Source organism: Chrysemys picta, chromosome 19 (assembly GCF_011386835.1).
Source record: "Chrysemys picta bellii isolate R12L10 chromosome 19, ASM1138683v2, whole genome shotgun sequence".
Classification (NCBI taxonomy): Eukaryota; Metazoa; Chordata; order Testudines; family Emydidae; genus Chrysemys; species Chrysemys picta.
This window is the reverse complement of record NC_088809.1, coordinates 9,555,978-9,583,972: the sequence shown is the minus strand read 5'-3', so window position 1 is coordinate 9,583,972 and position 27,995 is coordinate 9,555,978. Positions and strand designations below refer to the sequence as shown.

Here is a 27,995-nt window from a genome sequence, read left to right as displayed (position 1 = left end):
CCGCGAGATTCCCTCACCTCACACAACCCTCACCTCGAATGGCCGCACCTTCTTCACCTTACTGGCCAATCACATAGCGCTGTTTCTCCCAACTGACCAACCGGCTCTCCCCGCAGCTAAAACCCACCCCCTAAAAGGTCACCGGGCCAATAGAGCTTGAAGGCGGGAACTCAAGTTGATTGACAGCCCTTCTCACGAGTGACGGGTGCTGATGGAGCCGTCGTTCTTCAAATCGTAACGGGGAGGTTTCCCATGACGGATCAGGAAGCGGCTTGTGCCACCTTCCGCGGAGGCCAGACGACCAGTCAGAGGCCGGGATGGACGCGATGAGCAGGAGAAGCAGCCAATCCGAGCGGAGGGGGGGCGGGGTGAGGTAAGGACGCTCCTGGCAAGAGACGAGAGGCAAGTGGGGTCGATTTCGTAGCTGGGGCGGCACGGGCGGGGCCTAAAAGGGGAAGGAACTTCCGGAAGCCTAAGATGACCGAGGGCTGGTAGCCACTGCTTGCCAGGCCCCGTAGGGGAGGGCTGGGCCTGGGCCTGGGGGCGCGGGCTGGGCCTCGGGGCATGGTCCAGGTGTAGATGCAGGGCGCCGTGTTACCCCAAGTCCCCCTCACGCTGGCCCGCCAGTTCCCCCGCTGGTTGCTTGGCAGGCCGCCTGCAGCGTGGCCCTCTTTGCCTCAGGGTGGCTGGCGTTAGGGCATCGCCTCAGGGCAGCATCAGGCTTGCCCCGCCCAAGCCTGTTGAATCAAGGATCTGGGCCAGGGGAGCCTTAAACCCCCTCTGCCCCCCCCCCCCAGTAAACTGCCAACAAAAGAACCGTTGGCCCGGCCCAGCCCAACTGACAGAAACACGTTTGTGGGTTTGTTTGTTTTTTAAAGGTGGGGGGTTGGTTTTAAATGGATCCCGGCTTGAGGGGCAATAATCTGTTTGGGTGTGAAAACCAGCAAGTGAAACTGACTCGAACCAAAGGGAGACCGGGGAGACCCTGCCCTGGCAGAGATGATCTGATCTCTTGGGCCTGGGTGTCATGACCCTGCTCGGAAGCGGAGCCAGATATGGACAATAAAGAACCTTACTTCTAAAACCAGCGATCTCCGCCTCCCTCCAAAACAACGGGATTCTTCTCTCCCTTCTCAACAGAGTTAATCCACCTCCCCCTGAGGCAATAGCTGTGTTGATGGAAGAAGCTCTCCCGTTCACACACTGCTGTCTATACAGGATTACCTCGGTATAACTATGTCGCTCAGGGGATGTGGATTTTTCACACCCCTGAGCAATTTAGCTAGACTGATATATGTCTGAAGTGTAGACCTGGGTTTAGTAACGGATACTGTAGTGAAATCTTATATTATTACATCTACTACTGAATATTTACTAGCATACTCAGCAGTCCTATCCAAAGTTAAAATAAATGTCACTCTTCACAATTAATAAGGCAAGTATATTTTTGTACATCACATCCTTGATTAATTTATTTTTAAGGTGGTGATTCCTGTAGTGAGTGAAGTCCAATAATTCAAAATATTTCTCCCAAATTGTATTGGGAAATGCAATGTGTATGAGCCAAAAGAGGCAGACACAAAGTAAAGATACATTCCATATATGCATGAGTAAGTTTGAAAATACTGCTCAAATCTGGGAGGCAGCTTTAATTTTCTACAACTCATTGTCCTTAAACTCTAACCAAAGTATTGTTATGGGAAATGCATAAAAAATTACTAAATGGTGAGAGAGAGTTTTTTAAAATATATTTAAATTAGACAGGCAGGGTAGCAATTCAGTGTCAGAGGAAGAATGACTGACAGAATGAATTTGCAGGTGTCACCCTCAAGTGAGAGCAAGTTGACAGCCCTTCTTACTCCTCCCTAGATGACACTGGGAACATATCTACATAGGGAAATTGACCGGCAGAACTATAGTGGTATAATTAGACTGCCGGTCAAATTCCCTGTGGATACAAGCTCTATCTCTTATTATTCCAACTTCTGTTAAAAAGGCAACAGCCAAATCATTGTGTTGTTTTTATATAGTACAGAAGAAGCTAAGATCACATCATGTGTAATCTCATCACAGTACCAGGAAGACTCTGTAGTATGTACTTTCTTGAAAGCTTCAAAATAGTTATATCAATCAATAGTTATATTCTTATTCTGATAAGAATAGGCTTCTAAATACTGTTAGCATCTTGTTTGACATATTGGTAGAAGGGATGAAGAATTTTTGGTAAAACTAGATATGTCAATTACATTTTACAAACATTAGCAGCGAAAATTTGTATGTAGAGTATTACCCGGTTTTGCAAACAATCCACCAACATTTGGTGGAATTTTTCTTAGTGTCATGATCCACTAATGAGCAAACCTCATTATTGTACATCAAAAGAGAGAAGATTTAATATCAGGTTTTGTTTGCATTTTGTGTCTTTTGATGCCTGCTCACAGCTCTCATTGAAGTCAGTGGGAGCCATGAATGTGGTTCAGAATACAGAGCTTCACCCCCAAGTATCTTGCACTGGGATGCTAAATAGGGAAGCAGGCAAACACCACCCTCTGGAGAAATGCAGGAATCTAAGGCATAGAAGCAACCAACAGGGCAAACAGTGTGTGCACCAATTTGAGTTTAGCACACATAGATCACGCCCGGAGAAAAAACTACCTGCAAGGAATTAAAACAAAAAACGAACAAACAAAACCCACCAAAATGGTGCAGCGTGATCTTGTTAAACCCAACATCCATGATAACAACACTTTTTGAAGATTGCATGGAAGAAATATTTTTAAAGGGGAAAAATCCAGTTTGGACCTAACCTCCCTAGTGTAATTCTCTGATCGAGAGCAAACGGCAAACAAGATGTGATATTTTGGTCTTGTTCACAGGCAAGCACCTACATACTACCATCACAAGTGCTTTGCAGATGCCTAAGATAGACCTTGTTGTATGGAAATTCAGGCTGTACCCCTACAAACACTTGTGTAATTTAATGTACATTTGTAGTTCCATTGAAGTCAATGCACCTACATAAATGTTTTCGGAACTGGGCCACCGTTAGATTAGATGGGTCACATATGTCCCAGAACAGTGGGTCAATGAAGTTACAGCAAGGATGAATTTGCAGCCGTGTATTTACGAAATATGTTGCGAACCTCCCAAATTGGAAGTCACAAATGCTGGAGAAGATGGAGAGAAAGAACAACAGCTCATTTTTCTTGGTCTTGCCCCTGATCTGTAAGTGAATCATAAACTGGCTTGCTGCTGATTAGAAACAGCAAAAATTGTCCCAACATAATCTGAAACTCCTGTAATGTGCTTATTGATTGTCACAGTTGATTGGCACAGTTCTGGCTTTCAAAGTTGATATTGTGTTTGAAAGTTGCCTGTGAAGATGTTAAGCTCTTTCCACTGGCAGAGTCTGGCTCCTTCAGCTACTGTGCTACTGAAGAGATTTGAATCGGCTCCACTCATTCCTATCAGTGCTACTCAAGGCAGCTGTTACCACTTTCTCAGAAGCACACAGGTTGCCAAATAACCTCAGGGAAGCACCATATGATATTCATACAGATTATCTTGTGTACTTTCTTGAGGCATCAGTCGCATAGTAGGGCTGCATTCCTTTCAGCATCTTCTCCGGGACCCAGGATGAATTAGATACTGCAGTTTCCCACTGTAAATTACTTGTGACTTATGTCCAGTATCTTGAGCACGATACCTGTGTTTTGCTCCTTGTATACAGAAACAGCAAAAAGGTCTTTTAGGTTTTAAAAAAGATATACGTATTAGGAATAGTCCTGTTTCAAGCTATTCTTTGACAAATAGGTGCTTTGCCTTAGTTTGTATTTATTCTTTGTGCTACCTGTAGCCAAATCATCAGTCTGTTACATTTCAGTTGGTCACTTTGGTGTGGTATTCTGTACCTGTGTTGAAAATAAACCTGCTCCTGGGATTTGAAAGCGTAGTTAGTAGCGGTTTATGTTTGCTAGAGCAAGCAGTGTTTGTCTGCTTTGCGAGGTTCGTAAAGTAAGCTGTGGTCCTGAAATATCCTTACATGTCCGCAATGTATTTCTAATTAATAAAATTACTTCTATTGCATCTGTCATTCAAAGATCTTAATTTTTGTTCCACATTTTATCATGATTTATTCATTATTCTAACAGATTTACAAACTCTCCATTGCATTTGTATGTACCTCATATTTTTTACTTTAGTCCTGATTCTGCAAACCATCTAAGCATTTGTTACTTTACACGTGTGAGTAATCCTGTCAAAATCATGTGAACAAAGTTACATAGGTTCTGAAGCATTGGCAAGACTGGAATGATAATGGAAGAGCACTAGCACCATGAGGTGAATATGGACCTCTATGTTAAGCAAGTGCCCCCTGCAGGGGATGGCAGGGGTTATGGTCCAACCAGAAAAATGTTTCTTATTAACCTCTAACCCTAATCCTGTTTAACTTTAAAATCAGGGCTTTAACATATCTTTGCCTCAGTTTAATGTATATAAACCTAAGCCAGGATTTTTTTTGGGTGGGGGGGACGTGACCACTAATTATGGATGTCCAATTTGAAATAAATAAGGCTAGATTTTTAGAGGTGCTGAGCACTCGTAGCTATCATTGACTACAACTGCTGAGCACTTCTGCAAATTAGACCCAGCATACCTCAAGATGAGCCTTCAGAATTAGTGGTCACATCTGGATAATTTGGTTACTAATAACACATTGTATTAAGATTGTGTGTATGTGTACACACATATGTACATATTATAGCTTGTCTTACCAACTGAGTTTGACTTCAGAATTCTGAATCATTGCTTTCTGGATTTACTATAAAAATCAGTAAATGAGATATAATTAGGAATTACTATGAAACATTGCATTTGTTTTTCATAATAGCTGCGACAATATGTTGTTCTTACAAAGCAACAGCACTGGAAATAATTACGGAAACACCAGCTAGAGCAAGAGAAGATTTTGTTGGACTCAACATTATAGTATAACAAGACACTGATCTAAATCTCATTACAAAATTACTATCTGTCAAGAAAAGATTAACCTCACACATTCTAGAGTGGTGTAACCCAGTGGTTCTCAATCAGGGATCTGAGTAACCCCCTAGGGTTACTCAGAGATCTTCCAGTGGGTACATCAACTCATGTAGGTATTGGCCTAGTTTTACAACAGGTTACATAAAAAGCATTAGCGAAGTCAGTAAAAACTAACATTTCATACAGACAGTAACTTATTGTAATGACTCTATATACTATACACTGAAATGCAAGTACAATATTTATATTCCAATTGATTTATTTTTTAATTATATGGCAAAAATGAGAACATAAGCAATTTTTCACTAATAGTGTGCTCTGACTCTTTTGTATTTTTTATGTCTGATTTTGTAAGCAAGTAGTTTTTAAATTAGGTGAAACTTGGGGGTACGCAAGACAAATAACATTCCTGAAAGGGGTACAGTAGTCTGGAAAGGTTGAGAACCACTGGTCGAACCAGCATCCTGAGATGAACACTTTTGCATTATTGATTAAATTTAGAAATACAATACATGGGTCATCAAAAGCAAAAAGAACACTAATAAATGTGACGGAGCAGTGGTGTGTGGTACAAGATCACATAGCAAATGTTGACAGTGTAATTTGTCATTTATGTGTTTATATGTGATCCTAAGCCCATTCCAGTTAATAGGAGACTTTCCACTGAATCTGGTCCTTAGTGAATTGTGTTACTTTTTATTTTATTTACATAAAATACTTGGCCTAAAATGTACTATGGACAGTACTGTATGTCTATCTGAAAAAAATTATTGTTCCTGTTTAAAAAAAGAAAACTAATTATCATAACTACTGGCAATCATAATTACTACACTATAAAGCCAAGGATCGTGCCTTCCATTATGACCTTAATTTTGCAAAGCCCTCTGTAGCATATAGCAAAAGCTGTTGTCCTCCAATGCATCTGCATTCCAGGTCTGCTCATGGGCACACACAAGCCTAAACTATAGGTGTATTCATCTGCATTGCGAGTGTGCTCCGGTAAATAGGACACAAGTGCGGGAGGTAGGAGAACTGGGTTCCAGTTCTGGCTCTGTCGCCACTGACTTGCTGTGTGATCTTGGCCAAAACACTACAAATCACTCTGCCCCCGTTTCCCCACCTGTAGAATGGAGATAAAGATGTTTAATGGTACCTGATCATTGTGTGCTTTGAGTCTAATGACCGAAAAGCACCATTGAAGTGTTATCTATTACTGTTACGAATAGTATGTCTCACGTGCCCTTACTGTTTGTTTAAATGAGATTGAGGGCCAGTTTTTACTCATCAATCAAGTGGAGGGCTGATGAGAGATAGTGTTTGAAGGGATGCATTTATCTGAGGTATCCACATCCTGTTCTGGCAGATGACAGCATGGAAGGAGCCCCTTAACAAGTATATCTGGCTGGCATGCAGGGTCTGCAGACCCCCTCTTTGGGTTCCCCATATTGTATTCTCCTGTGCAGCCGAACCTTAACCAGTTCTGCTGCTTTTTTGATATCCCAGACACACTCGGAGAAGGGGACAAGATTCCCCTTCATGCTTTCACTTGATCGTCTTTTTTGCAGAATGCCACACCTGCTCTGGAAGCTGCAAGAAAAAGAAAAAAAATCGAAGTATGTTGTAGCATAAACCAAAAGAACTATCACCAGGAGAGTCTGCTGCTGTATATTTAAAAAGACCATGAGCACATGAGAGGAATGAATGATTGTTTAAAAATTGCTTGACAGCCCTTGCAAGATACCATTTAAACAGTCAGTTTCTTTTTTAAAAAATGGGCAGAAACATTCAGAGATCAAGTGACAGTGAAATATGTAAAACTTTTCTACTGAACCATTCAAGGGAATATAAGTTGTACAGCAAAAATAAACAAGATGCTCGTCACTTCTAAGATACCCTTAGTTTCCTCATTCTGAACTTAACGCAGCTACCCTTTATTCACGATGAGTAGCACTTACAGCATGTGTTAGTAAGCCCTACTTAGTGTAGGGTGCAGAATCAAGCTGTCACATACTATTATGTGTGCTTCACAGCTTTTCTTTTCACTGTTCCAATCATCCAGGGCCAGACTGTGCAACTTTCCTCATGCTGAATGGCACCTTATTTCATGAGTAGTCCTACTGATGTCAGTCAAGCTGTTTGCAGAATCTAACCCTCATTAGTTTGGAGGGTGCAGGTAGAGACTGCACGAGACCATGCCAAAGGCCAGATTGACTGAAACTAATCTGTTTGTTCTCAGTGATGCATGGTGATATCTGATTGGTGACTGTTGTTGATGACACATGACAGATCAATTCTAATCTTTTACTGGTGAAGCCAGTTATTCATGGGGACATGCATCTGTCTGTTGCTATTTTGTTCACACTAACGGTGCTATAAAGTGGTAGCAAGTGTACTGTTTGTGTATCCAACACTGAACACTGGCACTTGTGAGACCTACTTGCCTAAACCCACTAAAAACTTCATGGCGCCTGGCAAAGTTAGTTGCGCATCAGTTGCACAGAATACAGCCCAGTTCCTTTGTGAAAAGGTAGCATGTCAGATCAACATGCGGAGTTCCATGGACCTCATTCTCCACTGCCTTGAATTTGCCACTCACTTCGCCCAGGTGGAATCCTTTTGGCAGCATCTTGCCCTAACTCTGCACAAAGTTAAATTTAGGAGGAAGGTGTGGATATCAGACCCAGATAGCACTTGGAGCGTCTTCAAAATGTTATTCACAATTGCCTTCCTTCATTAAAAACCCTATACAATGGGTGGCATTATCCTCTATTGTGTATAATACATGGGCCAGTTCTGGGCATACGGTAATATTCATATACTGCTGGGACTAATGAGAACAGAAATTTTAATATTAGAAAGCTTCTCTTTTGACTTCATAGCTGAAAGCAGTTATGTGCATAAATACCCTTTAGCCCTTGTGTATATCCCTTCTTTTGACCCATTAATGCAAAAAATTATGTAATATTTCTCAATGAACAAAGCATAATAGGATACTTGTGGATCAGTCAAACACAAGAATCTGAACAAAGGGACTCTGAGCTGGACTATTGATAATTTACCATGTGGGTGTTTACAAGCCCACACACACCCCAATACACAACTCTACAGCCAGCAACAGAAAACTGAAATGTAAATGCCCGGGTTATATTTTATTCATAAATCCTACTGATGCCATTAAGATGTCATAAATGCAGTGTTATGTTAATATATGCTAATTAGATTTTTTTTTCAAATAAACATCCTGCTCTAATTAGGTGCATGGTTCCTAACATACAGAAGACAGTAAATATATTTAATACACACAGAAAATACAAAAAGGCTACAGAATTAAAGCATCTCCATTCATATTAAAAGGCCCTTTTTCATGAAGAATTAATTAGTTGAGGCTTCATCTCAAACCTTTTTTTTTCTACAAAATTAGAAGCAAATCAGTGCATCTATTAATAAAATTGTGTGTGGGGGGGGGAAATTGAGTATTTCCCTATACCCTAAACAGCTTGAGTAGGAAGGTTTGTGTGGTGATGTTGTTTTGGAGCTAGTAATAAAGGCACATTTCAAGAATGAACACACGCGGAAATCAGTGAGGCTTCATGTAGGCACAGAGATCCATCCACCCATGTATATGAGCTTGCAGGATTAGGGCCTAATTCAGTTTGTCTGGGGAGGATGGGGGTGTGGAGTCAGTATGTGCCTAGGAAGGTTGGGAGGATCAAAGTGGCCAAGTGAGTGTGATCAGGGACCTGATCCAAAGCCAACAAAAAGACTGACATTGATGTCAGAGTGTTCAGATCAGGCCCTAAAAGCAGTTGCAGGGGAGACACAGAACTTGTTTGTTTTAAAATCATAATATATTTAGTTATCTGCATAGGATTTTATTCATATGCATTAATTACATTTTGTTTTAATATGGCTGTAGGCTTATTTTTCAGACGTGGTCACCTAAGGGTAGGATGGCAAATTCCTCATTTCAGAGTTCAAATTGGAACAAAGACTGAGTCTAAAGACCTATGCGAGATTCAGCATCAGGACCCACAGATGCATGCATGACCTCATTGTGCTGGCAGTCTCCTTTGCAGTCCTGGCAGCATAGTTTACAAGGTTCTATGCAGCTCCCTGCCCATGCATATATAGCAAACTACACACATGATCATCATGCATGTGAGGGAGGATCAAATCCAGGACCTTCAGCACCAAAGGCACAGGCATCTGCTATGTGAGCTAAAAAAAACCTCTTTTAACTATGAGGCGGTAGAAGGTTGTAGAGTCACTAAGGCCCCAGTTCAACAAGATAGTTAAGAATGAGCATAACCTTAAGCACATGCATAATCTCACTGAAGTCAGTGGAACTATGCTGATGATCTACACTCATTGAGAGTCTGATCCAGATGATAGGATTACTCCGTGCCCATTCTGCCTGGATTCCCTTCTCCCTTTTCTCCACTTCTCACTACAAACCACCACACCTTCCCCTGGGGTATTTATGGAGAAGGTGACACAGTTCTGCAATTTGCTCTGTTCAACATTTCTTTGCACCAAAAATGCCCCTCTACCTCCCCCCACTGTTCTTCATCACCAGTGTTTCCTTTCATCCTTCTCCTAGCAAATGCTCTCACTCAATTTTCATGTTGGGACAGCAAATTAACTCCCTCCGAAGCTATGCCAGCAAAGGCACCGATGCAGCAAGAAAATTGACATTCTCTCCAAAGATTATGATGGGCCTGTGTGAATGAGCTACACAATGGTTAATAAACTCAATGAAGTTCTTTCCATAGCAGCTTTGTCAGATACTTAAGGCGGAACTGTGCTCAGTTGTACTAATGTACAGTAACTCCATAGTTACTCTGGATTTACACCGAAACTGAAAGCCGACTCTGGTCGCTAATGTGTATTATAAAGGGGCACTGTCAAATTAAAACTCATAGGCCAGATCTTCAACTAGTGTCAATCAGTATAGCTTCATTGTGCTCAACGCCTACTTAGCTGAAGAACTGGACCCATGTTTTTATAAAAGTAGGGTTACCATACATCAGTTTTTTCCTGGACATGTCTGGTTTTTTGGTAATCAAACCCCTGTCCGGGGGGAACTGCCAAAAAGCCGAACATGTCCGGGAAAAATACCGCTGGCCAGGCACTTCCCCTCCCACGGCCGCTGTGCTCCCTACCTTGACTCTTCTGCTCTGTTTAAAGCCGAGCTGCCCGAGCGCTACCGGCTTCGGGCAGCCCCCATGCCTCCGGACCCTGAGCCACCGGCCGGGCACTTCCCCTCCCGGGCTCCGGGGGCGCAGGGTCCAGAGGCATGGGGGCTGCCCGAAGCCGGTATTGCTCTGGCAGCTCGGCGCTTACAGAGCCCAGGAGTTCAGGGAGCACAGCAGCCGCTGGAGCCCGGGAGGGGAAGCGCTCGGGCAGCCCTTTGGTTGGGAGGGAGGAGGGGGAATGCCGGGCGCTCAGGGGAGGGGGCAGAGTTAGGGCGGGGACTTTGGGGGAAGGGGCGGGAATGGGCGGAGTTGTGCGGGGGAAGGGGCAGAGTTGGGGCGGGGTGGGAAAGGGGCGGGACCAGGGCCCCATGGAGTGTCCTCTTTTTTTATTTTTTAAATATGGTAACCCTATATAAAAGGAAGTTTTCTCAGCTCTGTTACTGACACCTTAGATCATTATACTGGAGCCATTTTACATATTAAATTTAGTTTTTACTAAATATGATGTTATCTTTATTACATTTTGGCTTGGAAAAAGAAAATAGATTATTCAGTTTCCTTTTAGTTTCAGTTTCCTTCATTAATTCAAAACCTTTATCCTAAAATACAGACTTAATCTTCTTGCTAATAACATTTCCTTTAACAGTTTTTGAATTATGTCCTCCCCCCTCCTGAGAAGCCTTTTTTTCCTGCACATAAAGCCAAACTAAGCAATTTGCTAGAAAAGAGAACTGCAAATAGAATTAAGAAAAAATAGTAGCAGACAAAGCAATACAAGAGAACTGAATAAAGAGAAATAAAATATAATGCAAACTAGGGCCTGATCCTACAGATACTTATGTAGGAGTAACTCTTCTTATAGGAGTAGCCCTATTAAACTCAGTCGGACTAATCATGTGAATAAAGTTACACATGTGCATAAGTGTTTGTGCGATCAGGCCTAAAAATAAGTGTCAACTTTTTCACTTCCTGTTATTGCTCTGTTCATGAACTTCACCCCCCTCTATTGCTGCAGAGAAATAATCTGATCTAACTTGCATTACATCACTAATTTCATTGGAGCTGCTCTTGATTTACGCCAGGATAAGTGAGATCAGAATCAGGCCCTATGCTTTTCTGCGTTAGACAGGAATAACAAGAGAAAGTATTTCTGTTACGCCCAACTCAGAATGGCACCCAAAATAGCACCTCTGAAGTTTTCTTGTGTCAACTTCATTTTGAAATAGGTTTGACTGACAATGAGGAAGGCCTTCAGGCAGGTTCAACACATAAATATAGTTTGTTATATCAAGGGAGAGGTGGGGGAAAACATTTAAATCAACTACTACGTTTATGCATACCCAGATGCATCATTTGTAGTAATTAGATTATTCTTGACATAATATTGGTAAGGAGCTGTGCTTGCACATTTTAATGTAACCATTAGGCACACATAACAAGGCCCATTAGGCAGAAATGACAAGATGTATCATTAAACAAGCCAGAAATCTCTCTATGCACAGTAAATGCCCATGCTTGTAAGCACATTCCTCCTAAAACCAACACTACCTTGTACCATCATGGTGACCCAGCAATCTGTATTCTTGGAAGTACCTCTAGGCCAGGGGTCGGCAACCTTTCAGAAGTGGTGTGCCGATTCTTCATTTATTCACTCTGATTTAAGGTTTCATGTGCCAGTCATACATTTTAACTTTTTTAGAAGATCTCTTTCTATAAGTCTATAAGATTATAAAATATAACTAAACTATTGTATGTAAAGTAAATAAGGTTTTTAAAATGTTTAAGAAGCTTCATTTAAAATTAAATTAAAATGCAGAGCCCCCCGGACCGGTGGCCAGGACCCGGGCAGTGTGAGTGCCACTGAAAATCAGCTTGCGTGCCGCCTTTGGCACGCGTGCCATAGGTTGCCTACCCCTGGTCTAGGCCATGGGAATATAGCGCCTGCATGCCACAAACAATAGCAGCATATTATAAAAACTGCCTTGAACTCCTGAGCACAAGCCAAAATGTCCTGCATGATATGGCTTTATCCCGCTCACTTTAGAACCCGGGATTTCTCTCTTACATGGGAGCGCTCTACAAAATACAAATGAATGCGTGGGCAGACTCAGAGAGGCACTGGATTACTGTGCTGATACCCTGGAAAAACAACATACCTTGCCACAGGAAAAACTGACTAAGTTACTACTGCCATTGCCAGCAATTACTAGTCATGAGACGGTACTTGCACCTCTTGAGTTTATCAGTGCAAATGCTTCATTGGATTCCTGAATTTACAGGATGTGAGAGAGTGGTTTCAGATTACAGGCAATTTGAACCGACACCATAGTTAATAATATGTAGGATTTATAGAGCACTTTTCATCTATAGATCTCAAAGCACAATAAATCCTATATTGCAGGTGGGAAACAGCTAGAGATTGTTAAGTGACTGTGACGGGATTCCTTTTCCCTAGTGGAATGCTGAGTCCCCAATCCCAAGTGAGTAATCTATATTAAATGTGCAGCTAAAAAAACCTTTCCTTCTTTATTTTTTTTTTTTTTTGTGTGGCAATATCAGTTCAACAACAGAAATCTCTCCACCCAGTTTCTAGGAATTTGTTGCTGTTCCCAGGCAAGTTCAACTCACTTGACCTTCAGCTTTGTACCTCACAGTGCACCTAAAGCATGGAATAACTCCAAACAGTCGTACTTCCTCTTGTGTTTTATTACTTAAAATTATCGCTAGTTCTTTGTGGTCATGCTCTCCTGTGTGAGCTAAGGTACTTTAGCTGAAAATAGCACAGGGCCAGATTTTCAGAGGTTATAAATCAGCATACCTCCTTTGAAGTCAGCAGCGCTATACTGATTTATCCCAGATGAGGATCTGGTCACCAGTGTTTTGTGTCCCTGTAAGTAGACAAGAATGGTATTATATTCTCTTAGGGCCTCATATTGCAAGCTCATTCAGGCAACAAACTCAACTGATACTTGTATAGGTAAAGGCTATAGGAGTCTAGTTCTCTCAACCCATCAAACATTGGGATCAGAGTTCACTGAACTGTCACTTACTCATGGGTGTTGTTGAGCCTCTTGTTTTCTTTCACATATGTACATTAGCAATGGATTGTATAATTAACACTGTATGGCACAGTTATTTTGTTACATGTTCTTATACACACGTGCTGGGTGCATTGTGAGGCATGCAGCTGAAGGTTGTGAGGTTTATCACTAGAGACAAGTGTATATGACACTAAATCACACACTTTGCACCTTGCCATTTTATTTTGGTTAATCCTGAACACAAGCATAGTCATTTACTTAATTCCACCGCTGAGTTTTTGTGTCATCCAATCCATTTGCTCCCTCAATCCAAGTCTGTTTGATCAGAAAAGATAAAGGGAGGATGGAAGTTGGGAAATGGTTATCATTTACATGTGACCTGGGAATTACTTGTTCAAGTGGTTTGAAGATCTGTTTCTGTGGTTAGACAGACATCAATCATTACAGTGTACATGGAGAATTCTGTTAGTTTAAGAGCCCTTGCTGATATTTTTCCACCTGAATAAGCAGCCACCTCTGGGTGTTTGATTTCCCGATGGCCTCGGGAGAATCCCTGTCAGTGTTTAGACTTGCTAGGAGAACCTAGGAGCAGGTACACGTGCATTATTTTGGTTAAAACATCTGCTGTCTTTTCAGAGAACATATGCCCGTGATTTGTTTCCTAAATCTGAGGGGCATTCATTTGGATTACAAAAGGCCAGATGAAATGGTACTTCACAAACAGTACATTTTGAGAATCACTTTAAATATTTCTATATTTGAAGGCAGCTGTTTGTTTCCCTTTAGCAAATAAACTTGTGTTGTGCTGTCTACGAGGGAAAATAAGGTATTTAAGTCACATATCATCCATGGGCTGCAGAAGTTGTAGACAGATCATTCTACTATAAATCAGCCATCTATCTAGGTATTTATGTCATGCCTTTTGGTATCAGAGCACAGCATGCTTCAAACAAAAGTGCTTTCCCAAGGTTTTGAATTATTTGTGGGCCGGGTACTGGCAGTATCAGTCTATTTTTCTTGAAGGCATTAGTCTTACCCTCCCTTGCAGCTCTGCTGAAAGGCCCTCTATTAGGCCCTGATTCAGTAAGGTTAAGCATCTTGCTGAATTGGGTCCTGAAACAGAAGATGTCAAAAGTTGGTTTGAAGTATGATTGAGCTCAAAGAGCCATTATGCAATTCCCTCTCCAGTGTATTAGCTACAGTACGTTAACACTTTAAAATGATTCAGAAAATGGGATGAAAGCAACCGTCCCTCCCCCTAAGGCTTGTTGTAAGGGTGAAAGAAAGAGATTATGTTTTGCAGTGTAAATCTAGAAGTTGTATTCAACAGTCTTCCGGGTGGTAAGTGGGGCGCTTTCCTGGCTGTCCCAATTTCCCCAGAGCCCCTATTCTTCATAAAGCAGTAAAAAATGGCTATAATGCAGCTAAGATACCTACCTGGCTAAAGGAGTTGAGAGTAATGTGTATAGGAATAGGAAAGCCCAATACATCAGAGCTGAATCTCTGCCCAATGTGGGATCATCTTTGTTCTTGCACTCACTTGAATAATAATTGGAAAGTGAAACTGGCTGGAAACAAAAATGAAACTGACCTGTCAAGAGGGTTGAAATTCTTGAAGCAGTTTTTTCATCATAAAATGGCCTTTTTAAAAAAAAGAAAAAGAAGGGAAAAAAAGAAAAATGCCACAAAAATAATTGACATTTTCAAAATTTTTCATTTTTTGTGAAAATGTCCATGACATTTTTAATTGAAACTTTATCCAGAACATTATCAATATTTTTCATTTACTGAAAATCCCCATTTCATTCAACAAAAAACGCTGATAAACATTTATAACATTTTTTTATAACAACATCTATAAAAACGTTGGGAAAACTTTTGAAAAAAGTGGAAACAACTTGGCAATTTTGAAATCTTCTATGAAATGTTAACAAATTTTCAACCAGCTGTACCGACCTATGTATATTTATTGTGTAAGTTGTATAAATGATCAGCATTAATGGTAGAAAGAAATTTCAAGTTGTACTGATAACACAGTATGGAAATTTTAAGAAGTGTGATTCTTAGCTTGATAGTGTCCCTTTAAGAGCTACCTTGGCTAGATAAATGGGCTACCTAATAGAAGCTTTTCTCTAGTTCATCTTCTGGTTATAATTTATCCTTCAGGCCTGAATTTCTCATATCAGGATAACTAACAGCGATACTCCCTTCTGGAGATTCACATCAATTACTTATACATCATTCATCTCTGCAGCATTGAAGGATCAGTCAGTTGTAAGGATGATGTTTCTGTAAACACCAAGGACTCTGTTTTTGAAAGAAACTGCATCCATGGCAGCATATTAAAAGATGGGAAATGTGGAGATTTATACACACACATACAGAACCAGGTGCTTGCTTCAAACAGCCCCTTTTGGGATGTTAAATGTCTTTGCCCACAGATCTCATAAACAATTTATGAAGGATCTTATTCTTCTAGCTAAGCAGATTTCTAACAACAATACTAAAGCCAAAAGGGAACTGTGTGTCATCCAGAGGAACAAGAGAGCTCCCAGAACTCACAGCAGCTGGGCTCTTAGCTGATGCATAGATCTAAGTGCTTTTATGTCCCCCAACACTGCAGTGTCTAAGTGCCTGATGCCACCATGATGGTACCAGATGCCTTAGATATAGATAGAGTCCTGCTGCCTTAAAATCCCATGTTGTGTATCCTGAAGGGGAGGGCCTTGTCTTTTCCCCCATAGAATTAATATTAGTCCATGGAACTTGCCCTGCAGGGAATGTGGAATTTTAAGGCTCTCTAGATAGCTGTGATGTGATCTCAGAAACTGCTTCTGGAGCCAACGAGGAGGGAGCCATGCAAAGAGAAAGCCACAGTCTAACCTAACATTGTTGGATAGATATAGTTCAGCAGCTGTAGCTTCATATTCCATCATATGTGAGAAGCCATTTAGTCTTCTGGAAAAACAAGGGAGAAAAGCAGCATGAAGAGGAAGCAATAGCCAGTTACCGTATAAGAGCTTCGCTGTCATGTAACTAACTACTTCTTTGTGTAGACGTAAGTCAACTAAGCACATTATACAGTTCTGGCTACTGTTTGTGCACATGCCCTGAGCTGGCTGGGGTAAGAGCTGCTGACATGTGTGTTGATGTGGCCCGAGTAGTGGTTACAGCCTGCAGAGGTGATGGGTCAAAATTAAACATTAGATTTAGGCTCCTAAATCCTTTAGCCACTGCTGAAAATCTCCCCCAAAGCGAAAAGGAACATGACAGGCACTGAACAGTCTAAAATGATGTCAAAAGGTCTTTGTTTTGAAAAGGAACCAGGAATCCTATTCAATTCCATTTCAGAGCCACTCGAGTCACATGGACTTAATAGTTATTATGGAACCCAACGTTTTGGAAAGTTCAACAATCCACAAAATGATCTCCTTCAGAGGTTGATGTTCTGAAAATTGTCATTCTAGCCTATTAAGCAGATCAGGATTAACTCTCTTGGTCATGTCTTCCCTGATGTTAACCCTACCTCAGAGACAGCAAAGGGTGTTAGTGCAATGGAGCAAGTTCCTGATTAGAAGTACATTACCACCAGCTGGATTGCACAGATATTTTTGCAATTGAAGGGAACTTTTGTACCTGTTGCAGCATGGGGCAAGAGCTTAAAAGATTTAGGATGAGGCATGGAAGGGTGGGAGAAAGGATCATCTTGGTTTGGCTGCAATGGTGAATCGGTGGACTTGCATGCATTCTCCACAGTGCTGCAGCCTGGGTGAGAGTATGCATCACTTCAAAATATTCCACGGTAAAGGAGGGGAAGCAAGGTCTGGCAACTAAAGCACTGGAGGTAAGGAGATCAGTTCTATTACTAGCTCTGCTACAGACCTACTCTGTGACCATGGGCAAGTTATTGAACCTCTCTGCGTTGGTTTCCCCATATGTAAAATGGGGAATACTTATCTAGTTAACAATATTTACCTAGTTCATAGGCTTGTTGTGAGCCTTATTGCATTAAGAGCTTTCAGACCCTTTGATAGAAGAAGATTATATATATGGGGGGGGGGAGGTCAAGGTAAAATAAAAGCTAAATGAGCCAATCAATGGCCTCTGAGTCAGCAGTGTTCAGCTTGGGAAGATCTCCAGGAAGCCCAACATGGAAACAGCAACCGTCCAGCGCATGTAGAGCATCTTCCACAGCACCACAGATACACAGTGGGCAGCCCTGGATGCCCCAGGCATGGTCGGGCTTGGCGCAGCGAACCACACCACACGTGAACCTGTTAAGCTGGCTCCAGAGGTGGCTGGGGAGCCCAAAGCCGAGCAGCCATTCCTCCAACCCGATGTTAATGTAGGAGTTCCTGGTAGTGGCAGAGGCTCTCTCCCATTCGGTCTGCCTGTGCTGTAGATATTATCCGCTGGCTGGGAAGTTTGCAGCAGTGTCCAGATGGAATTTTTGCTACGCAGTTGATGGAAGGGTGCATCCCATATATCAGCGAACAGTGGCAAGAGTGGCATTTGCTCTATCATGATGATCAGTTTGTTGGCTGCATTCTGACGCTATATGTTAGGTGGAGGAATGTTGGCTAGGACATAGTAACCATACCAGTTTTGTTGGCTTCAATGTGCCAGTGATAATTTTTATGGTATGATTAAGCAGTGTATCTAATAATCTAGTGTGGGCAGAATTGGGGCACAATATTCGCCAACTGCATAACAGAGAGTGAGCCCCAAACTACTCAGTGTTTGCACACTGGCTCCTCAGGTAGACCCTACCAGTCTGAAGGAGCTATGAAAGTACCATTTATTATGAACACATCTTAAGTTTTAGACATTTTTGCAAAGTTCCAGAGCACATTACACATTAAAGGCTAACATTCCACAGCTTGGCACGTAAGTGCTATGAAATATAGTCTCACCCAAGGACTTGCCCATACATGCAATTATCTGAGTGGTACCTGCAAATGTGAGGTTTATGTGGAGAGCAGGTTTTTTAGATTTTTTGAAGGATACAGTTTAGGATGAAATAATCTGAAATTTTGTCTGGAAACGCTTTTAAAGTTCCCTTTACTACCTTTGAACCATGTGGCTCAGAGGGAGTGGCTACAAAGCTCTCTAAATGCTGCATGCAGGGTAGAAATAAGCTTTTTTGCATTAATCAATTATAATAATTATCCTCCTAAACACATGCTTGGTAAGATATGAGAGCTTTACGGAGATTGATTAGACTAAAATAAGCATCTCATTTGCATTTTTCTGATTTTCCTCCACTCCATTTGTCCCCATTAAGGCGCCTGCTCTACAAAAGGACAAATGTTGAAAAGCACATTTAAGAAAAATGTCATGTTCCACACCCACCTGTTAATGCATTGATCCTTTACCTCAAATGCCCTTATGAAAGCCTCAGACAGGAAAAACTTGTCTGTCTCTCAAGGTGAAAACTGCAGGCTAAAGTTTTCCACTCTTGGCAAAGGAAGATTAACCCTTAGGCTTCCATACACTTTTCCATAGGGCATTAGTTTTAAGTATGAATGTTTAAGAAGAACTTATCGGCATAAGAACTAAATAAGCATAGAATTTATACTTTTAAATAGTTAATAAAAATGGGAAATGAAACATTAAAGAGCCTGTACTAATAAAATTAAGTAGCTAAAAATAAATAGTCTCAGACATTTTAGGCTGGAGGGAAAAATACCAGAACACAATGTAATTGTTCAAGACAACCTATAGTTGGCCTGATCTTGAGTGAGTCAGTTAGAGTTATGAATGCCCAGCCCTTCACCTGGGCTCCAATCCAATGCCCACTGAAGAGAACAGACTCCATTGACTTTAATAGGCATTGGACTGGGTGATTATTTGTATATACCATAAATGTTATTTAAATCTTCAGTCCTATACATGCAAATAGATAGCTCCCCACATAGCAATATTTGTATTATAGATTATAGTAGCATTGTCAACAACAAACCAACCAGGCTATGTCACTGCATATTTGCTATCAAGTGTGGCTAAACATGCTCTCCATTGTATCCATTAGTCAGATAAAAATTGACTAGATCTAGAACCAGGGTCAGATGAACCAGATCACAAGAAAAGAATGGCTTGAACCTTCATACATCCCTCCAACTAAACCTTAATTTGAGCTTCTGTAATGCCATTTCCATCTCTCTCCCCCTTCCCCCTCAACTCACCAAAATGGCAGTGTTTTTTCACTTTCGACGTATCCCCAGCTACATCCTTCTTAACCTGCAATTCCTAAGTTGCCCCTTCTGGCCCTACCTTACAGCAAGTCTCTTCTCACAACCTTGTCCCATATATTTTCAGACCCTATTGATATCCCAAGCTGCTCTTGCAGCCTCACCACTGACTTTAAATCTCTCGTGCTGTGAAGTGCATAAAGAATGTACACAAGGATGCACAGTGCAGAGAGAAAGCCAAAGTAGATTCCGCCCAGGAGGCCAACAGAAATGTTGCCAAGAGCTCCTGGGGTCTGCAGCTGAATGTACAAAGACAGAAGGAGAAGGGTAGAGAGACAGGGTAAGTCAGGGTGTATTGGATTCTTCAAGAGCTAATGAGGAACCTAGACTAGGTCAGATGATAGAAACAGGGGTCAGAAGAAACTGTTCAGGTTCTTTGACCTTCTAGCAGTGGTTATTTCTCAAATGCGGGGGGTGGGGGAGGGGGAGGGGAATCAATGACACGAAGCTTCTGCTGTATACTTTGATTGGATTCAATGTAGTATAAGTCAGAATCATTGCAAAATTACTGCTAGTGCAACTTTCCTGCACTTATTTGTGCAGCATCAGTGTGCAGACAGTGTGTGTGAATGCTCCCCTCCTCCATCCGACTAAAACAAATGACTGTGGATGTGGTTTCTCACAGCTGCTCAATGTCCCACTTTTCCCTAGCAAGCATCCCACTTTCCAGGGGTGAACTCTGTTACTATAAATATATATATATATATATATATATATATATAGAGAGAGAGAGAGAGAGAGAGAGAGAGAGAGAGAGAGAGAGAGTTATATAGTTATATCTGTATAATGGAGGGAACTTCAGAAAGGTAGACAATACCTCTTTTCCCCTGGGCTGGATATTGCTTTTAGCTCATGTTTTTGCAGACACTTCATGAATGGAGAAAAGAAAAATGATTTCTAACCATACTTCAATGGACTTTAAAATATATCAAAGAGCGGCTCATAAAGATATACAGTAGTTCATTGATACAAAATTTCTAAACATTTTATGGCTAAAAGATATAGACGAAAAGGCATCCATAATGACTAAAATGCATGCTTCTGGTCCTCAGTAAATCCCCTTTCACTCCTGGTTAGCTCATCAAAGTACCTCAGAGACCCCAGAGAGATGGAATAGAAAAGACAGGGCTAGGGCTAGCCGTGAGTAGGACTTTGTCTACACTTTGCCCGTTCCAGACACTGCAGTAGCTGCACTGGTAAACCCCTAGTGCAGATGGGTAAAGCCACTGTTTGTATCAGAGGAACTTCCTCTTGCTTGAAACCAGGGTAAGCAGCGCCGGTGTGAATAACGTGTCTACGCTAGGGGTTTGCATCAGTGTGGCTGTCCTAATGTAATCATGGCAAATCCCTAGTATACACAAGGCCCAGGACTGAGTACAGGTAATGCAAAGCCGACAGACAGGTTGGAAACCCTGCGCCTTATCTCAGCTATATCTGGAGTTATTCTGTTGACTTCAGTGTCAACTTCCCATCCCTACTGTGACTATAAAGCCCATGGGTCAGATTATCAGTTTACACCAGCTGAGGATATGACCCTAATTTTAAATATTCCTCTTACTTGTTTAGCTAATACCACCTCAGGGCCTGATCCATATTCTATTGGGCCATAACCATATTTCTATAAAGAAGATGGGGCGTAAGGTCACAAAGAGACCCTGCAATTTCCACTGTGTTGAGCTGAAATCAGGGCATGTAAGATTGCTCATATCTCAGTGAAGAGACATGGGCCCTGATTCTGAAGCCTGGCCTACACTAGAAAGGGTTTGTCATTATAGCTATACTGGGAAAGCCCTCCTAGTGCAGATGGTGTTTTTGCTGGTGCCGTTTATACTGGTTCCCCACGTGAAATAAGTTATACCAACAAAAGCATTCTCTTGCCTTGCTTACACTAGGGTTTTGCTGGTATTAAAGTGTGGTAAAAAACAAAATCATCCCCGTCCTCGCCAAACAAAATTACTACGCTGGCAATAGTGTCTAGTGCAGATAGACCTCCGTGAATCCATTCCTGAGCTGAGCACAGGAATGGAGCAGGGTGCAAAGGTGGCTTTAAGCTATGTCTGTGATCCCTGTATCCTGGGGACTTTCAGAGGCTGACCCAGGCCCTGGTATCAGAGCAATGATCTTCAGTGTAGTAGGGCACGCGTCGGCCAACAACTTTAAGGAAAGGTAACAGGGCCGGAATCTGCTCAATTAAGCCAGTATAAATCCAGAAAAACTCCAGAGGTTTCGGTGGCATTACTCTGGATTTATACTGGTGTAAGTGAGAGCAGAATTTGTCTCTGCTGTAGAACGTACTAGAGACAGACATAGAAGGGGGAAAAATACATTTTAAAACAGCTGATTCGCTTTCATTGATGCTTAAGACAAACCTCATTTCAGAGGATTATTAGCGAAGGACAACTGTAAAGACAAAACGATACAGGATCTCATTAAAATGAAAATGCTGAAATAAATGGGTAATTTGGCATTGATTCCACTCCCCACCCCCTCACTCTGAAAGCCATTTTGTATTAAAAGTTACATGGCTGCAGGATGATGCGCCAACATCTGTTATTGCTGAAATAAAATGATTTGCTTGGGTTTTTCCCCCCCCTCACATTCTTCTAACATCTGCATGTGTAGCTCTCTCCTGTATATTAATCATTTCCAACACTGATTGCTCATGTGCTGGAATAATGCATCAAAGAATATGGAATTCTGTCTTCATTTAGGCAACTGAATATTTTGGTCGGAGATTAAAGTTTCTATATTCCTATCCACCTACACTGCCTGCCAGGTGATTATTGTTTACAAAAATGAACATGGTGGGTGATATACATCCCTATGCAGAGGGCCCACATCCTCAGAGGTATTTAGGCACCCAATGCCCATTGAAATCAGTGGGATTTAGCTGCCTAAATACTTTTGAGGATCTGGCCTCAGTCTCACATGAAACATAAGGGGTGCAATAGGCCTTAAGCTGGTCCTCTTCATAGAAGTTAATTGCACCTTATATGATTAGAACAAAGCAAATAATTCACATCCTTCTCTGCTCTCAGAATGCTTGCAGACAGACTGCAATTTCCTCAAACATACTTATTGCTGAAAGCATTCAATTTTTGTTGTTGTTCTTGTTGAACTCTATGGATTGATCCAATTGACTGCTTGAAAACAGTCCTCTGTGAGTCTTAGCTATTCCTACTTTTTCGGTTAGCTGTGATTGGTCAGATAAAAACCATGGTATTGGTTTGCTGTGATTAAACATTTCTGAAACAAGCACTTGCACATGACAGTTTAGAATTCTGTTTCCCCTGAATGGATTTGTAAGTGTGACTTTAAAATTCACTCTCTGCCAACATTTGCATCAGTAAAACTCAGCAGAAAAAATGTTCCCAGGAAGCAAGTGCAAAAAGTTCACACTGGGTCTGAAAATAAATCATTTAAAAATTCAAGTGAGTAGCTGCAAACATTTTATTTTATTATATGTACCAAGCTCTAGTTATGATGCATTTTAGTGTTACCTTCCAACATCCAAACTATGACCCTGATTCAGAAAAGCACTAAGTCCATCCCTATTAAAATTAATATTAAAATTAAAATTAGGCATGTGCTTGTGTCCCATTGACTCCAGAGAGAAGGAAGCACTTTCCAATGAGAAGTAAAAGCTTTCATAAATAAGGAGGCTTTGCTGACTTGGAGTATGAGTATATATCTATATTTTCAGATTTATTTCAAAATACTGCAAAGGGAAAAGAATTGTGGTTCTATTTGCTCTTGATATACGTTTATAATGGCTTCTGACCTTTACAATTGTTCTTTAATCTGTGCTTGAAGTCAGAAAACAAAAATTAAAATACTAAAACTATGGCTTTTATTTCAGGAATGTGCCGAAAAGTATTGGGTACACAAAAGAAGGTCTATAGTGTAGTAATTCTGCATGCAGAAATAGAGTACCCAGGGTGCACAGCAGATGGTTTCAAAGGAAATCCTCGAGAGCTAGGATTAAAAAGCAATTTCCAGCAAGTTTAAAATGGGTCTCCATATTTGGGTCACAGAAATTAACTCTTTCAGTGTGAGCGATGGGAATGTTTTGTTGGATTATCTGTCTGTATAAACTACCAGCATGCCCTATGGAAAAGGAAAATTTAGGGGAACATGAATTTGTGTTGCCTCCATTTGTGTTTTATCATGCTTTATAGATACACAATAGTCACACTCAGACTCAGGGTTTTGTTTGGAAATAAGGATTGCACATGTGTGTGGAAGACAATTCCATATTTTCTGAAACTTGAATACATTTTGGAGGGATAGTTAGGGATTTAAGAAAAATAGTTTGGCTGCTAAAGAAGAGGAAACATGGTGCCATGCAGATACTCTTCCTGGCTGCACCAGTTCAAGTCAGTGGCTTGACGTGACTGCCAACAGTATGAGTCTGAACATACAGAGATATCAGTCTGTTTCAGTTAGAAGTGAGTTAACGAGGAGCTGCAGATCAGCTGGGTGCTTTGTACTCTGAGGTCAGCAGAAGATACTGGGCCAGTTCCTTAGCTAGCAGCTCCATCAAGATTACTGAGTCTACACTAGTTACACCCGCTGAGAATATGGCTCATGACCGATTTTAAAATAGGCCTAATTAGGAGCCTCATTCACTTTTTCACTAAGATAGTGTAACGCTCCAGCAGCGTAAAGGAGCCTTAAAATGGATGTAAATTACTCTTACATCCCCTTTAAGGCCCCTTTATGTTGCTGTAGCACTGTAAAGGGGCCTAATCTAAATGAAAATTGGGCCCTAGACAACATTCAGTACTAAACAATTAAATGTAGCAACTGATATTGTTTTATCTTGTCCATAAAGCTAAATCAGGCATATTTTGAACAGAGCTGGAAAGTTCTCTGAGCAAAGGTGCCTGACGCTTTGCTAAGTAAATTATAAAAACAATTGCTGGTTTAAATTTCAGCAGGGGAAGGAGTTAATTGCATTGCACTTTGGCTATTATGTAAGGTACATGTTAACAACAAAGTACAATGTACTCCTGAAAGGGCATTGTAACTGTCCCGATGGGATGAGTAACTGCAGGTATTTTAACAAAGTTAATTAACAATCCTAAATTTTCTTTTTCCTCCAGAATTGATCTAAGATGGATATCAAAGACCCTGAAATGTCTTATCTACTATTCAGAAGGGGGAACAAAAGAGTTCAGATGATTGACAAAGTTACAGTTATAAGGTATCTTTCAAATGCCCTATGCTGCCATTCTTGGGCCAGTTCTAGAATTGTTCAGTAGGGCCACAACTACTTTTACCTTGGTCTCTTATAAGTGCATGTTCTATTGACTTAAATGAGACATTTACTTTTGTCTGGCCTCAAATGACCAGATCTAAAGAGTTTCACACAGTACTTCAGATTTCTATTCTATTCAGGCTGTCACACCACAATGATAAGTGCAGTATATGAGTGCTTGATGATACCATGTTGTGTCCTTCACTGGAAGAATCAAAGGAATAATCTTTCTACTTAAAAGCTCATAGTATGACTAGAAATGTGTTAGGTTCAATTTAAACTATAGTAGGTCTTGCCAAACACAAATAATGCCCTCATTTACTTATACCTTTACCGCCTTATTGTACTCAAGGGGGCCAGATTCTGATGTAAGTTACACCAGTAAAACTCCAGATGAACTCCACTGATGTCAATTCCAGTTTTACATCAGTATAAATGAGATCAGATTTTTGCTGTGAGTTTTCAAGTGTTTATATCTTGCAAGAGAAGGCAGACTGGTTTGAAACAGCTTGTTCTTTTTAATAAGGTCTGTCTTTTGAAAAAAAATCTTAGAAGATTCTATTAAGTGCCTTGAGAGAAGGTTTGAGCCAAAGCTCATGGAAGTCAATGGGAATCATTCCATCGGCTTCAGCAGGTTTTAGATTGGGCCCTGAGTGAAGAAGTTAGCATTGGAGTTACAGCGACAGAGTGAGTCTATTTTATTGATTTTTCACCAAACTGTGCAGCCAAATGTTGAATACAGCAAAGAACTTCTAATAAAGGGAAGAATCCTATTAGTCAAACTGTCTGGGTCATTGCCTGCCTCGTAGAGCTGTAAAATATTGGTACTGCACTTGGTTTATTAGGCTGTTTGTGCATCATTTGTTTTCACTTAAAACAGTGATTCTCAGGCTAAATCGTTTCAGTTGCATGCAGCTCTCCTAGAGCCTACGACCCACTATAAGGGTGAGAGTGATCTCAGGCAGTGCAAGTAGAGCACTGATCTATAAGCACTTCCTCTGCTGCTCACGCGCAGGGGTACTGAGCCCCTTCTGCCAGGAGAGCAGCACTTCCCCACCACTCCCTCCCTCCACAACTGGAATGGGGAATGAATGACTGAGAATCTCACCTGCTGCTTTCTATAGAGCAGTGTAGGGAACTATTAGGTTGTCGTGTCCCAAAGGGTACGTCTTCACTACCCGCCAGATCGGGTAGTAGATACACAATATCGGCGGGTAGTAATCGATCCCTGAATGCACTCCCCGTTGACTCCGGAACTCCACCAGAGCGAGAGGCGGAAGCAGAGTCGACGGGGGAGCCGCGGCCGTCGATCCCGCGCCGTGAGGACCTGAGGTAAATCGATCTAAGATACGTCGACTTCAGCTATGCTATTCTCATAGCTGAAGTTGCGTATCTTAGATCGATTCCTCCCCCCTCCCCCGCGCGCAGTGTAAACCAGCCCAAAGTGGACTCATACTTTCCCCAGCACACGAAAGGTCTAAGTTCTCCTGTGAGATACACAAGTGTGGCTCCCACTGAAATCAGTAATAGCACTGCAGTCTTCTGAAGGCTACAGTTTTGCCATAGCTCTTTATAATGTTTGAGACGTGTTCTGAAAAGCGTAGCATCAGGAAAGTTGGAAAGGCTCAATTCCATTGAGTGGTTTAGGCTTACTCCCTATTTAGAGCTTAAGGTAGTGTGGTGTATTCAAATGCATTGTTCTGGGTGGATTACTGAAAGCACTAACGTATTCATCTCAAGACCATGAATTCACATGTAATGTGACTAGTTAAGAATGGGTGAAAGATCATATGCTGATGAATTTGTGTTTTCCTCCTACATAGACTTATATGGACTGCTTTATTGATGGCACTTTGAGTACTGAGATGAGGAAGAGGAGATAATGAACACTTGATTCTTCTCTGCAGGTCTCTGTTGCTTACTGTTGGACTTGGACAAACCTAATCTGTGAGGATAATTAAAGTTCCCTCACTCTGATTGCTGTAAGTGGAGTCTTAGGCCTTGTCTACACTTAAAAATTAAATCGACCTAGCTACATTGCTCCGAGCTGTGGAAGATTTTCACTCCCTATGCTACGTAGTCAGGTTGACTTACCCCCCTGTGTAGTCGAGGCTAGGTCAATGGCAGAATTCTTCTGGGCAAGAAGAGGTGGATTAACTATGTTGATGGAAAAACTCCTTGCGCTGATGTAGGAAGTGTCTACACTAAGCTGTGCTGCTGAAGTGTAAACCTATCCTTGGTTTCATGAAACTTATTTGGAGCCTGTTTGCCCTATACAGGGAGAAAAGTGAAACTGCCAAAGCACAAGCAACTGGCAAAAATGATAAAGTGAGCGCCAATTTGTTATCTAACTGCACATGTTGTGAGTGATTCCTTAACGGCATTTTGTAGCCAGAGAAAAAAACCCAACCCTGTTGACAAATTGAATAGCACAGTTCTAATTGTGAATTGTCAGTAAAGATAGCAAATGTAACAATATTTTGAAGGATACTTTCATCAGGATTACAGATGGATTATTTATCTCAGCATGGTAGATGGGTTCTGCTGTTGTTATGTGTATTGCATTTATTTCAGAACAGCTACTAGCATTCCACTGTCAGTTACAGTTAGACAAAAGTGTCACCTGACATAAGAATATCATTAATAAATATTTAGCCTTGTTCTGGCTCAGAAATGCCTCTTGCAGGATTTCAGGTAACAAGGACATGAACATGCAATTATAGGATTTGCAATTTTGCTAGAGTCTTAAACAGCCAGAATGTTTTCAGGTCCACTTCACCCCAATGAGCTGAAGTGCCTACAGATAAAAAACACATCCTGCCCACCTAAAGGAAGGTATTATTACCGTCAGAGTCGAACACATCCACAGGTGCAATTTGTTCTACTGATGATTGATCAAATCTCAGGAATGCTAAGCATGGGCAATATTCTGGGCCTGTGCAAAAAGAACAAACAAACTAAACATGTGCTTTAAGACTGATCTCTGGAGATATGTACATGCTCAAACAAGTGTGTACTTCCAAATATTATAGGAGGTTATTTAGTATGGTAGTCATAATGGGTATACCCCATAGCTGGGGTTATCATCATTACCTTGCACATCTATGTCATCAGGCAGGTACTAAATTTGCCCTTTTTATGTTGTCTTAGGACCTGATCCAAAGATCACTGAACTCCCATTGACTTGAGTGGGCTTAAGAATCTG

General features: G+C 41.3%; 2 long non-coding RNA genes across 2 annotated transcripts in view; one reads left to right on the top strand and one right to left on the bottom strand.

Annotated features, from left to right (window-relative positions):
- The first annotated feature begins 210 nt into the window (after positions 1-210).
- LOC122174452 (uncharacterized) lies at positions 211-26,772 on the top strand. Its single transcript, XR_010593903.1, has 3 exons — positions 211-402; positions 24,636-24,736; positions 26,614-26,772. It is a non-coding gene; the product is annotated as an uncharacterized LOC122174452 (long non-coding RNA).
- LOC135976616 (uncharacterized) overlaps positions 4,073-27,995 on the bottom strand; it is a 68,659-nt gene continuing 44,736 nt past the window's right edge. The window contains exon 3 of the long non-coding RNA XR_010593902.1: positions 4,073-6,630. This is a non-coding gene — a long non-coding RNA (uncharacterized LOC135976616). The remainder of the gene's footprint in view (positions 6,631-27,995) is intronic.